The 21,225-nt window shown below is 41.2% G+C and overlaps 1 protein-coding gene across 10 annotated transcripts in view; it reads right to left on the bottom strand.

The window, feature by feature from the left end:
• SOX6 (SRY-box transcription factor 6) overlaps window positions 1–14,254 on the bottom strand; it is a 606,783-nt gene extending 592,529 nt beyond the window's left edge. For 6 of the 10 annotated variants that reach the window (XM_054512035.1, XM_054512030.1, XM_045894072.2 and 3 more), the window contains exon 1: window positions 12,072–12,381. The gene's annotated coding sequence lies outside the window, so the exon portion shown is untranslated. Of the gene's footprint in view, window positions 1–12,071; window positions 12,382–13,928 lie in introns of those variants that run through there. The other 4 variants (XM_054512032.2, XM_054512037.2, XM_064576794.1 and 1 more) reach the window with 2 other exon arrangements.
• Window positions 14,255–21,225: the final 6,971 nt, after the last annotated feature.

Here is a 21,225-nt window from a genome sequence, read left to right as displayed (position 1 = left end):
CTCAGCGGGGAGTCTGCTTCTTCCTTTCCCTCTGCTGCTCCCCCTGCTTGTGCTCTCTCTCTCTCTCTCTCTGTCAAAAATAAATAAAATCTTTAAAAAAAAAAAAAAAGATCCTTCCAAAGAGACTATAGTTTGAGGATAATATGAATAATATAGGCCTTCATGACAGTAATACTAAGACTCAACTAACACTTGTACCGTAGTGGCAGCCCTTTCAGGGCCACATTACAGGATATCTAGCATCACTAACAGTGTACTTTATCCTGTTGTACTCTGACATATTAAATAATGAGAATATGAAGCCATTACAATCAGTAAGACATTTAAAAACTAAGCATATAGATATAAATTTTTATAATGGCTGCAATTTTTCCAATAATGTTCAAAATCATACAATATTCAATCCTTTATTTTGCAAAATTTCACAAAACTGAATGTTAAATGCTTAGAAACCTCTTCTGAATTTCCTTAGTTAGAAAAGACAAAAAGCCACACTATTAGAAAAGCACTCGTTCTTCTTGCTATTAAAATGGCTAAAATAAAACACAGAAAACAAGATGGCAACAAATTTAAATAAACTCCCTTGCTAAAAATCAGAGCTGTCGCAGTGCACAGCTCTGGGTAACCATTTACCTAGAATGACATGTGAATAATGTCCTCTGAGGTTGTACGGTGAGTACTGCCACAGCATTGGAAGTTGCATAGAAAACATAGCTGAAGATCTGAAAAAGAAACTTACGTCATGTAGGATGCCTCTTTTTCAGATAAATAAATGTATATATTCTTAACATGCCTCAGTTTATGATATTTGATAGGCAAAGTGCTACTTCTGAGTGAGCCACTATAATAAGTACCAAAGACAACAACAGTGTTACTTTTCTAAATAAAAATAATTTTTAGGGAAGTCTGGTTAAGTGTAACCACTGGTGAAATGGTTACCCAAGCTGGTCTAAAGGGGAACAAAATAGGCATAAAATGACAGAGATAGCACAGTGGACTTCACTAACTACATCGTTCATAGCCAAGCAATTGGAACACAATGTTGAAGCCAAGTACTGCAATGATGATGCAATTACTTTTTTAAAATAAGACCTGTAAACCATAGTAAAACCTTTACAGTGCTTTGAAATGAAATGGGAAGTAACCATGAGGATTGTTTGCACTACCCAGAGGTTCCACTGCTTATCTCATGGAAAAGTTTCCAAACTTAAGGAGTAGGAACAACAAAAAAACAAAAACAAAAACAAAAACTAGTGTATCAAATGTGCTGACCTTTTATGTGAGGCAAGGAGCTGTAAGTGTGTGTTACCAAGTAGCTAACTAGCTAGCTAACTAGATACATACATACAAACCATCATACAAACTTAATCTGTCCCTTCAAAGTAAAGGTGACATTTTATCAAATGAGAAAGTAAATGCTTTTCAAAACAGATGTGTGCTATGAAAAGTTATTTTGAAAACATATGTTTGGAAACGATTCCATCATAGTGTGATTTTGTTACCAAAAATTCTATGTCTATTAACTACAAAAACTCTCATCTGTTTTCAATTTTAAAATTGGCAACAGAATATTCCAACCTGTTTAATGATGTTCCGAAGAGTTTCAATGGGTTTTGAGTCCATTTATTAAAAATATTAAAATGCTATATCTTCAACATCATTGCCAAAAACAACTGATTGCCATCAGGGAAGATTTTAACATATTTTTGTGTATTTTGTGTATAGGATTAATAAATTAGTAACACAATTTAGTAAGTGCAAATAATGATGTACTTCTTCCGTTTGGCTCTATTTTTTTTTTTTTTTGAGGTATAATTTTCAGCTATGACAGCATTAAAACCATGTAGTAAAGTAAACTGAACTTAGAACCAAGCTTATACATCATTTCATCACGAAGTGTTAAACTGACTTTTTAAAATAACAAAGAATGTTAAATTATAGGGTTTGGTGGAACCACAGTTAGTTTTAAAATATTATTTATTTTATCTGCATCTCTTTTTTTAATATCAACTTATGAATGTTTTATAGCATACATTAGCACACTAGCACATGTATATAATTTTAAATAAATATGCACATGTATTAGGGTGCATTCTCATAAACATTTTCCTGATCGTCTGTTCTATCCAAAAAGTTTGAAACTTTTCTATTCTATCCTATTACAGAACTCTATTATAGTCAGAAGTTCTCCCAAATAAACCTTAAAATTATCTTGCCAGAGGAATTCTTCCAGCCTCACCCTTAGCAACAATACTCTCAGGTTACCCTTGGGCTATCCAAACCACTTAAAATCTCTATTTCCTTCTCTCTTTAAGCATCCTAAATTCTGCTCCTTTCACCTCAGCTACTGAAAATGCTACATTCACCATAATCAAGCAGGGAAGATATTCAAATAAATATTATGTTAATAATCAAACATATTTACTTTTAGGATGCATTAGCAATATACTTATTTAACTTATTTAATGGAGGCTTTGAGACAATTTAGGATGATCAAATAATTTAATGCACCCTTACTAAATTTAATAAAATTATATTTGTGTTTTTATATTATATCAGATGTAAATTTGTTAAGTAAGCAAACCCAAAGAATATATAATCATAGCCTAAATAAAATTTAAAGGACATTGATTCAAATGTCCTATTTATTTGGCATATTAATCATAGAAACTAGTGTACATGTACATCAAAAAGGAAGAAGAAAATAACCCAAAGATGTAAAAGTGGTGCTAAGAAATTCAGAAGAAAAAATTAGCATACAATATAGGGGTATACTTTTCCATATACTTTATTCAAATAGCTCTTGGTAACTTTAATGAGTTTTCCATGTGGACATAACGAAGAAATTCAACACAAAACTACACAACTAAGACATGGCTAATTATGATGAGCTCTTTGGAAAAGGTCCCAAGGTGTCATAATTAAAAGCTGAGCTATTTTTCATTCTTTCCCTGCCATGCCATAAATAAGAATTAAGAGTACCCAAGTTCACTAGTCCCACCCAATTTAGGTTGTTATATATATTCACCTCAGAGAAAATAAGCCTCTTACAAAATGCTATACAATTTAAATTCAGTGTACATGACCCTACATTAGCATACCTGTAAATCACACAAACCTATACAAAAGTACAAGTGGAGGCCTTCTCTGGAATTGTTGTCTGCAAAAGTTTAAGGGGTCTAACCTAAGAAAAGCTGAAATTTTCTTTTAATGTTTTAGAATATTATATTAAAAATAAAAATTAAATATTACAATTTTAATTGTTTCAATATTTAAATTCTTCTTTAAACTTCAGTATATCTATTTTCAATGCGATCTTTATAGTGGGAAAGAACAACAGCTAAGAAATTTTTAAAAGTCCAATTTTCCTCCAGTGTATATTTGGATCTTCAGACTCAAGAGTAATAAACGTTCCTGAGACTTGGTTAACTAATATGCTGTGTTCCAAGTTAGTTAAGCTTTGTTTAGTTGCTTTATGATTTCAATTTTTATTTTCTTTGGGGGGGGGTTGCTTCTTACTAAAGAACTCAACTGAAAGTTCTAAAGGGAAGTTCTTAAAAGCATCATAACTGATTTAATATGACTAACAGGATGTTTTTAAACTGTTCTATGGAACTTTTGTATCTTTTTTTTTTCATCCTTAGCCTCAGAGCCTTTCTTTTTAATGGAGAGATTTCATCATATTTTTCATGTCATGGATCAACACTGCAACTGTCCAGCATGCAAAAACAGTGGTAAGGAAAATTATAGGTTAGGCCATTAGAAACCAGAGCCATAACTTCTCCAGCCTATGTGACCACCAAGCCCTTTTCAGAAAGTGATTATGTCACTGCAAATCTCAATACGTGTGTTTAATTTGAAGAACAAGTCATTAAACACCAGAAAACTTCCAAGCCAAAACCAGCAAAGAAGGCTTGTGGGCTCAGAGAAAAGGTATTCAAAAAGTCATTGCAAAACATAAGATCCCAGATTACAAAACTGAAGAGGGTGGATTTAGCATCCCTCTTTGAGAGTGATCAAAAGTAGAGAGGGGCAGTTGCTGTTACTACTGCTCTTGCTACTGTTTCATTACCATCATTATGAAATAATAATTTCTATGTCATCCAAAAATTTTGAGTCACTCTCAGGATGATTTTATGTTCATACTATCCCTCAATAAAAAAGAAGTTAGGAACATGCCAACTCTATAGTTAGAAAAACTTAATTACAAATGTGAGGCCCAAAGACCTGTAACAAATAAAAGAAACTCAGAAATAACACACAGATCTAAAAATTTCCAGATATTGGCCTTTTTCTAAGACCATACTTGCCAACTGAAAAAAAACTCATAGTACTGATCACCTATTCATATATTAATAAGCTACTTACTTTAATTTCAATACTTAGTTGAAGTATTTGAAGAAAAGGAGTAATATGAAAAATTCCCCTGTACCTTAAAATGTACTCATAATGTCCCTGACCACAAAACTGAGCTAAGAAAGAGAAGTGTAGCAGTTAAGCTGCTAGCTTATGGCTACATCACATTCATGATCAGACGTGGCCTTTCTAGAAGTCACAAAGACACAAATATAAGACTTTTCAGTGTCAGAACTACAGAATAATCAATAATGGTATCAAATGTTTCCCCCATGTCCAATGACTTTATTCCCACATACGTCAAATAACCTATTCTTAATCATCCTTTAAGTCACAGCTCAAGGGCCACCTCCTACTAGAAGCTTTCCTTTACATAGGTACTTCTGCTCTTATACCTATTTCCATTATAACAACCAGCACACTGCATAGAATTACCTATATTCATATCTCCTCATTGCATTTTCATCTTTGAAATCACGTAATCAAGTGGTTCCCACCTTTTCCCAGCCAAGGATCCTTTCATTAATCCTCCCTGCTGGACCCAATATTTTGGGAGAGAATTGCCTATAAAACTAGCCACACTTACTATGTAAATCATTTTCTAATTTTTACTAATCAGGATATATAACTGATATTTAATGTTTCTGATCAGCAAAATATTATTCATTTATACACTGGTATATGGGAGATGCAGCATTGGTTTGGCTCTGGAAATAAGTATGAAGATAAAATAAATTAACATTGACATTATATAGAAGAGACTAGGAAAAAAAAAAAAAAAAGGAGGGCCAAAAAGCCAGCCCTAATTTATGACACACAAGCTTTGTTTGTAGTGAATAATACCCTGAAGCAAAACCCAATTGAAACATTTATTCATATCAAGTAGGAAGTTAGACAGTATGACTGGTAAGGTTATCTACCCTGCATACCTTTTATTGAATGAGGCAATGAATTTGAAAGCACTTTGAAAACTGGGCTTCTATAAAATGTAAGAGAATTAAAATTAGCCTTCTCATGACAAAGTTCTACTGATCACATAATTATTGTCAAGTAACCCTAATACCATTGTCCAGAACTGTTCTATGAACTTCTGTGCACAGTATCTTCAAACTGAATCTTCCCAACATCCTTATCATCTGGTAAATTCTATCACAATCCCATTTTAAAAACTAGGAAATCAAGACTTAAAGAGGTTGCGTATCTTTTCCAAGGTCATACAATTAGTTTAGGAAATAAGACTCCAAAGGAAAGATTCAAGAAATAAAAATTAAAAGTTTAATGTTGGTTTTCTCACACACAGGTCTATCATTCAAATGAAGAATATAGGTTTCCATTTTTTCTTTAAATGAAACCAAAAGAAATCAGATTAAGATGTGTATATTTGACAAAGAACTTCCTGGTGTTAATCACTGAAGTATATAAACAAAGATTATAAAATCTCATTCTTTGCAGGCTTTCAAAATAAAGAGAGCTTCTTAACTGATTAGAATGGAGAAAGGGTGATCGATACACCCTTGGAGGATGCAGGATGACAGATGAAATGACATTTCAAAATCTCTTAGAGTCCCTTAGAATTGGGATTTTCTCAAATTTGAGAGCTGGACATCCAAACTCTGCATTTATCCCAAGTCTTCCAGGTTACTAATGAATTTTCCTTTCTAGGAAAAGAAAGGAAAGAACACATATCGTCTGTATTTCATATAAGAGTAAAAGAAACAGACTATGTAATTCACCAAAGATTTCATAGCAAGTATGTGGGAAAGCTGAAATGGGAAGCCAGATCTGTATAATGATAAGCACAGTACCACTTCAACAGTAATTTCAACAGGTATTAAATATTTATTTTATACCAAGCCCTGAGCTTAGTGCTTTACATTCATTTATCTCATTTAAACCTCACAATAATCCTATGATGTAGATATTATTATTACTCCCATTATAGAGATAAGACATGGAGGGTTAGGGATTACACCATGGATATATTGGGGGTGAACGGGGTGGCTGACTTCTAAGTAGAAGAGGTTCAATGCCCATGGAGATAGCTGGAGATTATTTCTGAGAAAATAACAACACTGCTGGTCTTTGATATTCTTTCCCAAGAAAGAGTGATAAATTATTCTCTCTTAGTCAGGAGCATTCTTCTCCAGTTCTACCAATGACTTGCTTAGCACCATGACAACTGCAGCTAAGTTTCCCCACCTACCAAATATCAAAAATCTTTAATAGAAAGGGAAATCCTTAAAAAATAGACTTGTGACTTCAAAAATGCCCTTCAGGGTGCCTAGAATTTAGTAAGTGCTCAATCATGTTACCCTATGATCTGTTTCTAAAGTATGAAAGGAAACATTTGCAACCATGTCTCAGAATGAGTTCCATTTGAAATCTATGCTCCTTATTAAAAAGAAAAGAAGAGAAAAGAAAAAGAAAAAACCTGTTACATTTTCTTTTCTCCACATATTGTGCTTGTGTAGTCGTGGAAAGTAAAGCATCTTTAATTTTCTTTGTCTACCTTTAAAGAACTACTTTTCAAAGAAGAGAAGAGATTGTGCTCAGTGAAGTCAAAATCACAAATAGCACTAAAGTCCCCTTTTGCATTTGAATGGATATATTAAAGATAGACAATTCAATTCATCTCTTTAAGATGCCTAGAAACAACAAATTATTGAAGGCAGTAGGGATAAAAGATCATGTAAAGGGTTATCTTGTGAGATTTTTAGAGAAGAAAGAGATCAAGGGAGAACTTGAAATGAGAGAATATAGAATATTTGCATAGATGCTAATATGCATATCACATAATGTACTTTGAATTTACCTTATATTTATTAAGTTTATTTATACAGGTCAGCATCAAAAAGCGCCAAATCAACATACTTAAGTAATTTTGATTCAAAATAGTTTAAAACACAAAAACTCTTAAAGAATTTCACAATATCACATTAGGCTCCTTCAATACAAGGTGCTTCAATCCAAAGAAAATTTTAAAAAGCTTTATAAACCAGGGGAGCTTAGTAAATAAAATATACCAGTGAATTCCTTGCTACATGTGCCAGAGTAGAATGTTCGTAGAGAAATATAGGGAAATAGAAAATCTAGAAAATTACAGAGTAGCAAATTCAAGCTAGTTACCAAAGATGCAAAATGTTCTGAAATATATACAACATTGGACTACCAATTGTTAGATTTTTCTAATTTCACTATTCAATCCCCAAATAATTACAGGTTAAGATATTAACCCAGTTCTTTATAAATAAAGCCAAACAGCTCCCTATAAATGCAAAAAAGATAACTCTCTAGATAAATATAAAGATTTCTATAGCTTCAAATGATTGTTTTTCAGTTGAAGTAGTACAAAAGAGAATGCCACTACACATTTTCATACCATTAAAAGGTAAAGAAGAACATTTCAGAATTCTTTAAACATTTTGAAAAGGAGTTTTTTCCAATATTATATACTGTGCAGGTTAGGGAGGATTACTAAACATATCAGTATTATGAAGTAGAAATAACTGGACATTTGATTTTTAAATGTATTTTATTAGTTTATAATAGATTACAGCATCTATAATTAACCTCAGAAAATAATTCACATCATTCCTAAAGATGAAAGTTTTTTGAGTGAATAGTAAAATATGAGTAATACATAAGGGGTCTTAAAGGAGCAAGAAGAGATTCTGAATATAAACAAGGCATCATTCTGGTAAAAGGAAATACAAACAACTAGAATAAAAATAGTTGATGCACAAAAGCCATAATGAGGGGGTAGCTCAAAAAATAACTTCTACTTTGAATGGTTTGGATGAAATACAAATTATCTACAGAAAAGTGTGGACTGGCATAAATGTTTGTACAAAATTATAAGTGTATTTCAAGAAGTATGCAAGAGGCAACCGCCTGCATGATGCACAAGGTCCCGGCAATGCTCTGCTTAAGTGCTAGTGCACAGAGTCCAAACCACTGCATTTTAATTACTATGCAGCCTCAGATATATTGCCTTTGATATGGAAATGTTCTTGTTCTCTCATCTTCACATATGGTCTCATGCACAGAAATCTTTATCTGATTCATAAAAAATAAACTAGAATCCAATCTCAACACCTGACCTCAGTGCTTAGAAGTTTTTTACTAAGCATGGTGTCACTATAAAAAGAATGGCTAATATTGGTGTAAAGTTGGATATTTTGAGCAACGATATGAAGGATTTACAGTTAAGAACTGAATTGATACTGCTTCTCTAAGGTTTTAGGATTTCATGTTCCCTTTTTTGAGACTACCATAGATTTGAGGAAAAACAGACCAGTACCCCTTTTTGGAGGTGAGAGAGTCTGTAGTAGATTTAAATGATATTCCACTTACAACCTCTACCCACATTCTTCAATTGATATTTTTATCCAAATTATGACAATGGATACTTAAGACTTGAAAAGCTCTATAAAAAGCCATAACACAAATTTAAAATTATTTCCACTTTGACTAAAAATCTAATCAAAATAATTACCTAAAAAGCTTTTACCCTCTTCCACAGAACAAGGAAAATAAAAACACTCTTCCTATAAATGGATAAAGAATATATAATGAGAGGATGATGAAAGTTTCTGATATAACTCTTACCAAAACAATTAGTTCTCAGATCACAGTTGAAAAATATCAGGCAAAAAGGATATGCTGTATATTTAAAATGCACTTACATCTAATAAAAATTGCTTTTTATAGGCTATACCAGAGTGCCAGCTTTTTTTTTTTTTAACTTGAATATGTTGAGATTCAGAATATAATTTAATCAGTAGAAAATGTGGAGTTAGGATGAAAACATAGAATGTTCAATATATTATTTTCTTTTTTTAGGAAAAAAATAATAGGAGAAAGCCATATTTCTTAAACAATAAGCAATTCAAATGCAAAGACAGTCCATTTCTTCCTCTAAAAGGCAATGAATATTTGTTCACTTATTTGCAGATTTCTATAATAAAATCTGTTCTCACATATCCACATAACTTGATAATTCTGAAATAACCCAGATTAATTTTATTTAAAAAAAACAGAAATATGACCCATCTAACTTCATGACAGCAGATAATACGTCCCATCTGCAAATCATCTTGCTGTATGTTATCTGTGTTTTATCATTTCTAGTACCTGTCTGTGCCTGATATGGTACTCTCAGACACATTAGCTGGATGGAATGTTTCACTTGACTTCAAAAACATCAATTGATATATATGCACCCCTAAACTATATTTAAACAAATAGCTCTTAGATCAAAGTTTTAGTTGTACCATACTACTCTTTTATATAATGCTGTTTGTAAATAGTGAAAAAGTGTGTATGAGTTGTCTCACAAGAGAATTATTTCAAACTTAGATATATAATCTAACAAAACTGGAAAGTACAGGAAATACTGAAAGGGTTAAAGCCAATGTATATTAAACCTTGTTAAAAGGAAAATTCATTTATTCCAGTACCTATTATACTAATTGAAAGTGAATTATTTAAAACATCACTAATTTCTTCAATATAAGATGTGTAGCAATTTCATCAGGGGCCACCACCCAATAATTCCTAAAAGTCAAATAAAACAGACATAAAATCTCAATAATGACACCAAAAATATCATATATGTATTTAAAGTAATATATTTTAAGACCCTATAAAAGAAAGATTTGCTAAGTATGTTAACAAATTTTAAATGTATGCTTTTCCCTTACTAAAAAAAAAAAAAAATCTGTTACTTTCTGCTACTAAAGAAAAAATATCCAATAGACAGTATAATATTCCTACTGAATGTCACCTCTTCTAGGTATTCAGTTAGTGAATTCATTATAGAATAGAAATAGCTGAAGGTATAGATATTCATACTGCTTTATTATTTAATATAATATATATAATATATTACATATAATATATAGTATATATAATTTATTATTATTTAATATATTTTACACTTATCTTTATAGTATAATGTTGAGTGTTGTAGTTACACAATGTACTATTGTAGGAGTTTGTACCATGTTCCATAATAATAAACTTATAAATATTTCTGCTTTTTAAAAAATATATAGACTCTGAGAAAATTCCTTTTCATTACTTCCGAAACAAAAACTAAGAACAACAATAAACAGCATAAATGATAAATAAAAAACTATGGAGTTTTGTCACTAAAAGTAAAGGAACATGGTGGGAGAGCAGAGAAGAAAGGGGGTGTTGGTGGTACAGGGAAAAAGTGACAGGGGATGTCAGTTTGTCTAAGGAATTAATGACCTATCACTTGTCTAGATCCTGGTTTCTTATTGCCTTTGGTCATAAACTAGATCTAATATGTGTGCTGCATACTTGCTTGCTTTCAGAGTCTGAAGGATTTTTTTTTTTTTTGGTTGTTTATTGTTGTTCTTGGTCTTGTTGTTCTTGTTGTTGTTTTAGAACAGGAATAATCCCTCTTTATTTATAAGGTTTTCAAAAATGTAGGAGAAAAAAATCTACATGTCATTTGGCCTACTATCCATGTGCTCACATGTGTGTATTCAGGAAGATATTCTCAATAGTGCATAGATAATTCATTTATGATCTGGTAGAGTTTTTAAAAATTCAGTCATAAGTTTCCGTCTACTAAAAGAAAATTAAATACTTCACTGGTTCAATAAAAAGCAAATGCAACTAAATAAACTGTGTCCTCCCTCTCCCACAGACAGGTGCACTCTTGCTGCCATAGAAAAGCTAACACTATCCCACTAAACTTGTGGAAGGTTTAGGATGTTTGCTTGTTTGTTTTAAAATAAAGAGAATAGGTATCAGACATAACTGAGTGGCCTAGGAGTAAGGGGAGGAAGGAGACTGATGAATGTACCTAATGCTGAGTGTTGAATTCCACGGTAACTGCACAGGGTGAAAGAGGGAAGGTCATGTTCATAGCTATAGAAATCTGGTCTCCACCAGAGAGTGCAGGCTAAAGCTGACCTGAGGCTGGGGTCTGAGAAGCTAGGTAGGAAGTGCAGGCACCATTCTGGTACAGAGAAAACAAGGCTCCTAAGAACCCCAGGCTGAACAAGAGTGATACAGGAAGAGACTGCAGATCTTTCCAGGCTTGCCCCACAGTGAACACTAGCAGCCCCAAGCGGCTAGGCCTGAAGGGGGAAAATAGAAACTGCAATCAGGGCATAGAAACTCTCAGACCTCTAGCGTGGGAATAGGAGGGAGCACACAGACAGGTGAACAGTCCAAACTAGAAGCCTAAAGCCCCTACCCAAGCCAAGGTACAATGTCAAGCCTGGGCTGGTCCTACTGGATTAGTGCAGATAGAGGGGCACTAGCAGACCTCCCCCATGGAAGGGTTATGGAAAAGACGTATACTGCCAGATTTTACTCTGCATCCCCTTTCCTCATTCAGTCTGTAGCCTGCTGCTGGTGTCCCATTTACCCCTCTAACCAGCAGTTCCCCCTCAGCCAAAAAATAAAGAGAGGAAACAGGAAGAGATGGAGGAGAAAAAGAGAGAGGAGAGAAATCAAAGACAAGACTACACTGTCACAGTCTTCCCTGGTACCAGGTCCTTCCAGGGCTGTCCTGGTAGGTTCGGCCTTCCCTCGGGAATTCTGTAGCCCGGAACAGATTTGAGCGGACCAGGTCCGCCAAGCCCGTGCCTATGGGCCTTGAGGGTAAGGTGCTGAGTGGGCAAGCTAATTATACATGTGGCATTTGGGCAGCCGACCGTCCAGTGACACCTTACCTTATGAGGAAACGTCAACCCCAGCAACTGTTCAAAACAAAATGCCATCGCGGGATCAGCTTCGCCGGCTCTTGGCCCGTTCAGGATTGCTTTTCCCACAGCCTCTCGCACTTAGTGCAAGAATGTGGCCTGGGGAGGCCTGCTGTGGGCGGGCGGACCAGCCAGGGTGGGGGGGACAGGCGGGGCGGTCCTTGCCAGGTGTCCGTCCTGTCCCCCCTCTCCATGGACCAGCTTGCGGACCCGAGCACTTGACCTTTTTATTCACCAAACCCACCTCCTAGAAATAGACTGGGCGGGGCTGTATCTGTTCTCCTTGGGACCGGGGGGAAAACCTGGGCATGTGACTATAAAGGGCAGAAGACAGGAGACCCTGGGGAGGCGGGGGAGAGGGGCACTCTCGCATCCCGACTCCACTGGGCTATTGTCTGGGCCACCCCACCAGGGCCAAAAGCCTGGCCGCGGAGTGCGCGCCGGGGTCCAGCGCCCCGGACAGGGACGTCATCCGAGCGCCCCATTGACAGTGCAGCGGGAGGTCCCGAGCCCAGCCCAGTTCGCCGCAGCCACGGCTTCGGGCCATCTCGAGACCTAAACTTCAAGCACGGCCCTGGGAGGAGGTCACACACACAGAAGCAGCCGGGGACAGCCCATCTCGCTAACAGCCCAGCCCCGCCAGCACAGTCGAAGACTTATTTTTAGTCCCCAAATAGGGGCAGCATTCAATATCTGGTAATTCATACAAACCTTTTCAAACTTGGTCAGCCTAAGAGAGCTTAAATAAAACTCAAAACACGCAGGCAACAACCACCTTTTATCTGCTCGGAACACACCAATTCTCTTTTTATCTGAAAGCTCCGCAGAGCGCCCGGGAAACGGAGCTAATCTAGCCTCCGCAGCCGCGGGCCGCTCCTCCTGGAGCCGGAGCACAAGCCCAGCAGCCTTTGCACAAGCCCCTTTCCTTCTCTGACGGGCCCTTTAAGGGAGAAGGAAGAAAGTAGCTCCCCCGGGAGCAACCAGGCACGGGCTGGACCCCGGACGGGTGGCAGCACCGCCCCCCGGCCTGGCCAAGCCTCAGAGCTGCGGATCTCCGCCGGTCCGCGGAGAGGACTGCGGGCGGCAGGGCCCGGGCAGTGCGCCGAGGAGGACGGGGGGCGCCGGCGGGAGCCGGCGGAGCTCAGGGACGCGGGGTGGGAGAGCGCGGGGCGGAGAAGGTACACGCTGGCGACCGTGCGCTGGGCCCGGGGACTCCCAGGCCGAGCCCGCACCAGGCAGGGCTGGGCGGCCCCTCACACACGCCCCCGCCCGCCCAGCACCACTGCCCTAGCGTCCCGAGCAAAGAGGACCACAGATTAGCACTTGGGTTTCGGATTGTCTTGGAGTTCGGTTTGTTTATTCCTAAAAAGATCATAAAAAGTCGCGTCCAAAAATGGGGGAGGAGGAAGGAGGGCGAGAGCGGAGGGAACTGGAGGCGACTTGCGCAGGGTCCCGACAAAGTTGCGGCGGAGCGGCGGTGGGGTGAGGGTGGGAGAAGGGAGCGGCCGGGTTTTCTAGCGACCCGGGTTTTCTTTATGAACTCCTCGCGCTAAACTTCACCCGGTAGGAGAGTGCAGCAGAGATCCTCGACTCTCGCCCGCCCTCGGCCAGCGTCAACCCCACAAATAGCCAAAGTTTCCAAATCAAAATGCGGGTGGGGTAGGGTGGGGGGAGTGTTAAGAAACCCAGAGACCCAGCTGGTCCTCCCGACCTCCCGCACCCCGACCGAGCCTGGCTAACACTGAAGCGCTCCGGCGTCACAGTCAGTCACACGGCGAATCAACACAACACTTTTCAAGAAAACAAAATATTCGCTGGGAAACTTACTTTGCATTTAGTCTCTATTCTTTGGGGGGATGCGGTTTAAGTCGGCTCGTAAAGGAAAGCTCGTTTTGTCCAGGTTGGATATTGTCTACTTATGGATCAGCCCTTGGGTGAGGGTTTATTTTAATTTATGGCTTATGCATTCTTTTAAGGTCGATTTACATGACCTCCGGCTACAACTAAGACAGCCGAGGAGGGCACTCCAGTCGTCAGTCGGCCAAACCCACAATTAAAACAGCCCTCCCCCTAGTCTTGGTGTGACTAGGACTCTCCCGGGGTAGGCTGATCTCCTGCTTTTCTCTTTTTTTTCTCTCTCTCTCTCTTCTTTCTTCACTTCTCCCTTTTTTCCTTCCTTACTTCTTTCTTTCTTTGTGACCCTCTTTCTGTCTTTCTTTCTTTTTTTAATATCATGAAGTAAGATGTGATATCAGTTTGAAAGTTTCGGTATAACTTTCTTTAAACCCAAGACTGCGGCGATAACGAGAAAGAACAGCGCTCACAAAGCCCTCAGGATGCTGCCCTCTTGTGGGCACAGAGGGCATTACCACCCAGCGGTCCCATCCGAACCCTCAGAGCACACACGCATTTGCTTACACAGAAAGAGAGAGAGGGGGAGAGGGAGGGAGAGAGAACTACACACGCACGCACAGAAGCTTCCTCTATCACACAGTTGCGCAAACTTCAATGAAATACCTACCTCAAACTTCATGAGACTTACAAATTCATTCTCTAAGCCACCTGACTTCTTTTTCATATCATTCCCAGTTACATAGATTAGAATATCTATACGGGGAGGCGGAGGAGGAGGAATAAGGTGGGCCGAGAGGGCGGACAGATTTCCGGACGAATACTTAGGATGGCGATAACAGCTTTCTGTTGTCAAAGGTTGCGTTGTCTGTCTCTCTCTCCCCTGCCCTTTTTGCCTTAGTGTCCTACGCACAGTTATCTACAGCTACAACATGTGTTTTCTCGGAGTGGATTTTGGGGGTGGGGGGGTGGCAAGAAAACCAGAAGCCCGCCACGCAGATCTGTCACCGCCTCCGGAACAAGGCACAACTCTCCGAGAGGGGGACGCATCCTGAGGATCCGCGCGTCCACCAGCGAGCGGCAGACACTCGGGCCCCTTTCTCAGCCTCTGCTCCCCCCTCTGCGTCGGCCCCGCGGAGCGCCCTCCTCCCGCTCCTCCTCCCCTCTCCCCTCCCCAGCCAAGTACGGAAACCCGCCCGGGCTGGGCAGCCGCCGCTCCGGCAACCCGCGCCCTCGCAGGGCTCCGCGCGCTCAGCTCTCGTCCCTCCGCCTGCCCTACCCCAGCCCCTCAGTCCCAGCTCAGGGAAACTAACCCCGAAGCGGCCCGGGAGGGCAGAAGCGGAAGGCACCGGGGGCCGGCGGCCCTGCCTGGGATGCCTGCCCCCTGCCCCCTCCGACTCCCCAACAGGTAGCTCACAAACGGGCCGCGCGTTCATACTCTGCCTCCCTCGCTCTCTAGATCGCTCGCTCCGTCCCGGTTACCTGGGCGGGCTCCAGGATGGTACCGCACGGGAGGGCTCCTTGTGCGCTGCGCCGCGGGAGTAAATGGCATTAAAGAAAAAGGGAAAGACACAAATAAAAAAAAAAAAAAATTAAGGAAGGGGAGTCGATGCTAGGTCAATTAGCACAGCCCGGGGAGCAAGGGAGCAGAACCCCCCAGCGCCGCGGCCGGCACAGCCCGTTAACTCAAGTCTGCGGGGGTGTCCCGCCCCGGGCGGGGGGAGCGCTGACCGGCAGAAGTTTGCCGCCGGGGTGCCAGGAGGTGCGCGCAGAGCGGGGTGACTAGGGGCTTCCCCCTTGAAACAAGTGAAGGCGATGGTTAGTGCTGTCAATCTTGGCAATCAGTGTGAGCGGCCATGTCGTAAGTATTCAAAGCATTTCCCGTCGTGCAACATCAGAAAGTGAGTGGCCAGGGCATTGATCTGAGCGAGGGAGAGGAGGCAGGGCTCCCCTCCCAGACAACACAGGCAAGATGAGACAAGAGGCAAGGGAGGCAGCGAGCCAGGCAGGGAAGCTGGGAGGGAGGGGGAGGGCCAGAGGAAGAAGAAGGAGGGAAGAGCGGGAGGCAAAGGCAAGAGAGAACCGGAGAGAGAGGGCAGAGATCGGCGTGAGCGGAGGTTGAAATTGGAGAAAGCGCCTGGGAAGAAAGAGTGAAGCAACTACTGGGAGAGAATTGGAAGGGGACAAAGAAGAGAACTGGGGTCAGAGGAGAATGGGGACAAGTATTAGGTGGGAGAGAGACTGGATGAGGAGTAAAGGACCAAAGGAGCACTATTAGGGCTGGGGCTGCAGGGAGGAGGAGTCAAGAGGAAGGCGAACTGCAGTGGGGCAAAGGTAGACAACTGCAGAGAAAGAAAGCAAACTGGAAAAGAGGAGGAAGGAAAGTGGGAGAGGAAAATGTAGGGGTGGTAATTTGTGTTTTGAAAAAGTTATGTGACAGCGGAAGAATGGGCTGAATATTAACAAGTACTGAGATACAGAAGTGGACCGCGAAAGTGAGTCACGGAGATACAGAGAGAAAGGGAAGGACCAGGGCTGAAGCAACCAGAAAGAGGGAAAGATGGGTGAATATTAGGATGAATAATAAGAAGGATGAAAGAAAATGAAAAAGGAAGTGGTCAAAGAGAGTTTTAAAAAGAGATGCAGGAACCAGAAATAAAGAAAACACACCAGTTAGTAGGATCTGGTAAATGGGGGAAGAGAAATTCATTTTAAAAGGAGGAGGAGGAGGAATTGAAAGAAAAGAAAAAGCAATTGACATAGGAGATCCTTAATATATGTAGGTGGCATGTTCTGGAGACCATGTGATTATAGAGTTTATGGGTTAAAATGATTATAAATAACAAGACATGTACAAACTACCAAAGAAAAATTGTACCTTTACAGCAATAAATAAGTCCACATTTATTATATGGATAAGTTTGTGTTCAATGAAATTGGGTGAGTGATATATGTGTATTACCTTAACTTTGTAGAGGAAAAGATTTAGAGTTACGATTTCAAGAGGGGTGGCTTGGAAGTTGTAGAAAAGGGTTTCTGTCACCCTGAACAGCATGTAAAAATGCATGTCAGATATAGGAAATTATATTAATAAAAGGCACCCCCCAAAACTCCACATAAATTAAAGATTCTCTTTGATGCATGTGTAGGGTAGATAAAAGATTTGCAAGGGTACAGAATGGCCTAAAGGAGCAGGGACCTGGAACTTTATCTTAGTGCACACAATCTGGAGGACCGAGAGGGGAGGGAATAATCTTGGTGTCAGGTAGTAGAGATGCAGAGTAAAAGAGATAGATGAGAATACCAGCTCTGACAGCAGCAGACACAGAGCTCACTCGAGGCAGTATGCACCAGGTGAGGAGGCCTTAGCTCAGGCCCCAAAAAATAGACTAGATTTCAGAAACTGAGGTCAGTGAAGAGTCAAAATTGCATCAAGATTAAAAGCTGGAAGAGAGGTTTTGACATACCTACATAACTATTGCAGACATTTGTGGAGGAAAAATCCTTACTATGTAGCAACTGATACGAGATGGCCACTTTGGGACACTTCATAAACAGGGACTTTGTGAAAGAAAATATGGACCAGGAGAGATAGGACAGGAATTATGACTAAGAATGTCAGAAAATTCAGGGCAATCTAAAGTTGCCAAGACTTTAAATAAGACTTCCCACTAGATTAAATGATAAAAATGATAAAGGGGAGAAAGCCTCACCTTTGTTACATTACTTTAAAAAAAATGGAGAGAGTAAGCAAGCACAGAAGATGGAACAAGCTGAGATGTCATATATTGGCTTCTTAAAGTATATTTTATGTTTGATTTCATATGAACTCCAGACAAGAGAGGAAAAAGAAACAAGGGTGGAGATGAGCATCTCGAATTAGTGGGGCAGAAGGAATAGCCAGATGCTTCTACCCCAATAGGAAATAAGATGCTTGAGAATTGGGAGCTTGGGGACTGTAAGTTAAACATGACTTGATGACTGTGGGCTGAGAAGACTACTAGTCCCCAACAAGAAATCTTGTGTTCCCAAAGCCCACAGCGACTTTCAGGACTAGAAAGTCTCCCCCTAGGAGCCAGAGCCTAGAGGCCATTAAAAAGAATACCTGGCACCTTGCAGCCAGGTTCCCCCACCCTGGGGGTCCCAGAACTACCAGGCGTGCCCCTTGACCTCCAAGGCCCAAGGGACAAACCCAGACCAGCGTTTCTAGCCTAGACATGGGCCAAATCTTTTCTGGGGTTTGGTTTTGGTTTTGGTTTTGTAAATGAGAGAAGCCAGGCCCAGCTCTGGGTTCCAGAGTCTCGCACACTTCAGCCGCCTGCCCTGAACTCAACCATAGGGGCAAAAAAAAAAATCTCTCCAAAGCCTAAGGAGGTCAAAATCGAATGACCTGTCCTAAATGCCTGCAGAGTTGGGGTCGAGAGATGAGGGGGTAGTTTCAGTCCCAAAGCCTGAATCCTCATGGAAGAGCCACGGAGGGAGGTGAAACATCCGGGACGGAAATGCTGGGATGCGACTGGGTTCCTCGGAGTTGCTGCGACAAGTCTGGCTTTTCAAGTACCAGCGCATCCATCTCTTTAGACACAGCATTTGGGGACCTGGGGGGTAAGACTGACCACGCCAACCAGATGCAGACCGCTGGCAGGAGGGAAAAAGTGGGGAAAGGCGACGTTATCAAGATCTCTGGAGTCCAAGGCCCTAATTCTGGGTGGTGGTGGACCTTCTGGTTAGGAGCGGCAAGAACTCTCTTTAGATTTTACCTAATAAACTGATACCAAAGTAGATTGATAAATTGGAATACCCGCAGCTGGTCACAACATGGATCCCTAAAGTTAAAAAACTAAAGTTTGGGGTCTCCGTGCTGCGCTTCAGGCTGTGCATGGGATGACACGTGGCCCTGGGGGCAGGGGTGCGCCCTAAGGGTTTCCTTTCTAGCCTTGAGCACGACTGTACAGCGCAGGGGGCGAGCCGAGAGCACTCCAGAGGGTTGAAGTGCCGGGGTCTCCACCTGGTCCGCACTGGCCTGCGGGCTCCGAGAATCATAGGACAGCATAGGACACCCAGGCACCTTTCGACCAGATCCAGACACACTCGAGCTCACTTGCCCTGGGGGTCGGAGCATCGCGCGGCGCGAGAACCCTGGGCGCTGAGCTAGGGGAACTGGGGACGGAAGGAGGGGCGAACGCGTGGGGGCTAACTTACCTGCCGCAGCTGTCGCTGCCTCCGTGCAGTCCCAGTGTCCCTGCGCACAGCAACCAGCAAAGGCAACTCGGCTTTGCTAAGTTTGGCCTCGCACCTCCAGAGAAGAGGCGCGAACCCGAAAAGGCAAGGCGCGCGCAGTTCCTGGAGAAAGGTCCGCCTGAACTTGGGAAGGGCAACGCAGTGAATTCTGCTAAAGAAGTTAATATTTAAAGCACCCACGCAAAAATCATAACCACTGTTAAAACCTCGAATTCTCGCTGTGAAAGTCTCCTTACACCAGCCAGGCGAACAATTCAGATCTACATCTTAAGGTCTCTAACTTCTTTCAGGAAGGGCTTTATAGCTATTGTATAAATAGGACAAATATAAATGTCTTTACTTCCAAAACACGGGGAATGAGAACTTTACTGAAACGAAGAATAAGTGAAAGAGTATAAAAAGCCAAAAAGGAAGAAGTTGAAAACTTTAATTACAGCACAGAGAAAAGTTTTAGCAATTGGTTTCCTCAAACAGGGATAACAAACAAAACAGCACTTCTGTAGCCCACTGCACTTCATTTAAGTTTGGTGTAACCAAATAACCCAAACTCCCAAATAACAGTGCCCTTGGGACTCTACCTCAAAGAGGTCGGAACTGGTATTTCAACAACAAAAGCAAAAAACAAATTGTGAATAATGCTCTGTGTTCTTTAAGACGTCATTTTGCAAAAGGACAAGGCATTGTCCCTGGACTTTAAGTGGCTAGACAATAACATTAAATTTCATGTGAATCTGCGCATCATCCTGTTGGGAAGACCACAGCGGTGGCGACAGTAGCAGCAACACCGTCACAAAGGAGGTGGGGGAAAGTGGTAAAAATGCATGAACTTTTTTCAAAGCAAAATAAAGATAAATCAGAAATAAGTTTTACAGACATGTCTTTCCTGGCTTAGGAAAGTTAATTTTTAAATGTGCTTCTGCTGTCTAAGGTGCAAAGCCGAGCGAGGGGAGTGCGTGGCTGGAATCTGCATGCTGATAAGAGAAGGCTGATGTACTTACAGTGACAGAGGGCAGGCTGCGGGAGAAAAGCTGTTTGTGTTAGCCTGCGAGTTACCCAGGGCTGCAGTGAGAGCAGAAGGGAGGAGTGGGAGTGCCAGTCTGCGTACACCTTCACCGCGTCTCATTACATCTGCCAGCCTCTCTCTCCCTCTCTCTTTCATTTCCACATTCCCTTTGTTCCTGAAAAAAAAATCTACACGTCACATCAGAGTCCCCAGATGCAGTCTACACCAAAGAAAAAAAATGAATAATTCAATCAAACTGTGCATAGTCTCTAAGGCAATAAATCTATTGCACTTAAAGAAACGAAGGGTAATTACCACCATGGAATTAGAATAAGGCCAAAGACCCGAGATGTCGTTGAGTCTCTGGGTAAACTCCCCGGTCAAATAAAGTTTCATTTATTTAATCCTTTTGACATCTCAAATGGAAAGTCAAAGAAAGATTTTTAACTTATTTTAGAAAGATATTCACTTCTTTTTAAACACATTTTAAAAGGAGGGGTGGGGAGAGCGAGAAAAAGCCTAGGGCATACTACCCCACTCAAAAGGCTCCAGAGGCAGCAGCATAGACCAGGCACAGACACAAACCAAGACAATGTGTCCGTGGAGCCCGTCCAGGGTCCATTCCTCCCCCCCTCCCACACACACACACACACTCTCCACCCTCCTCCACTCCCCACTAATCAGACGAGGATCGCCCTCCACTCTCACCCACCACCGCAGCCAGCACGAGGGCAGCTGGAATCTGGGAACCTTACCTGAAGCACCAAGACCTAAGAGAAATCGCGCTTCCCTGCCACCAACACCCCATGCCAGCCCCATGCACCCCTCCAAAGTCCCGTAACCATCTACTTCTTTCATCTGCCTAAGAGAAACTGTAAACGGGATTTTCCCCCCACGATTGAATGGAAGCTCTGTACTGTACTGACTTCAGGATTTGCCCTGGGTTGAGTTTAGGGAATGTCTGGAAAGGAAAAAAAAAAAAGGAGGAAAAAAGAAGGGGGAGCAGCTAAGCCTTGTCCAAGTTAGTCA

This window comes from Mirounga angustirostris, unplaced genomic scaffold (assembly GCF_029215605.1).
Source record: "Mirounga angustirostris isolate CCGP_5_RB_7025 unplaced genomic scaffold, mMirAng1.0.hap1 SCAF_13, whole genome shotgun sequence".
Classification (NCBI taxonomy): Eukaryota; Metazoa; Chordata; class Mammalia; order Carnivora; family Phocidae; genus Mirounga; species Mirounga angustirostris.
The sequence above is the reverse complement of the archived record's forward strand: the minus strand, read 5'-3'. Positions and strand labels throughout refer to the sequence as shown.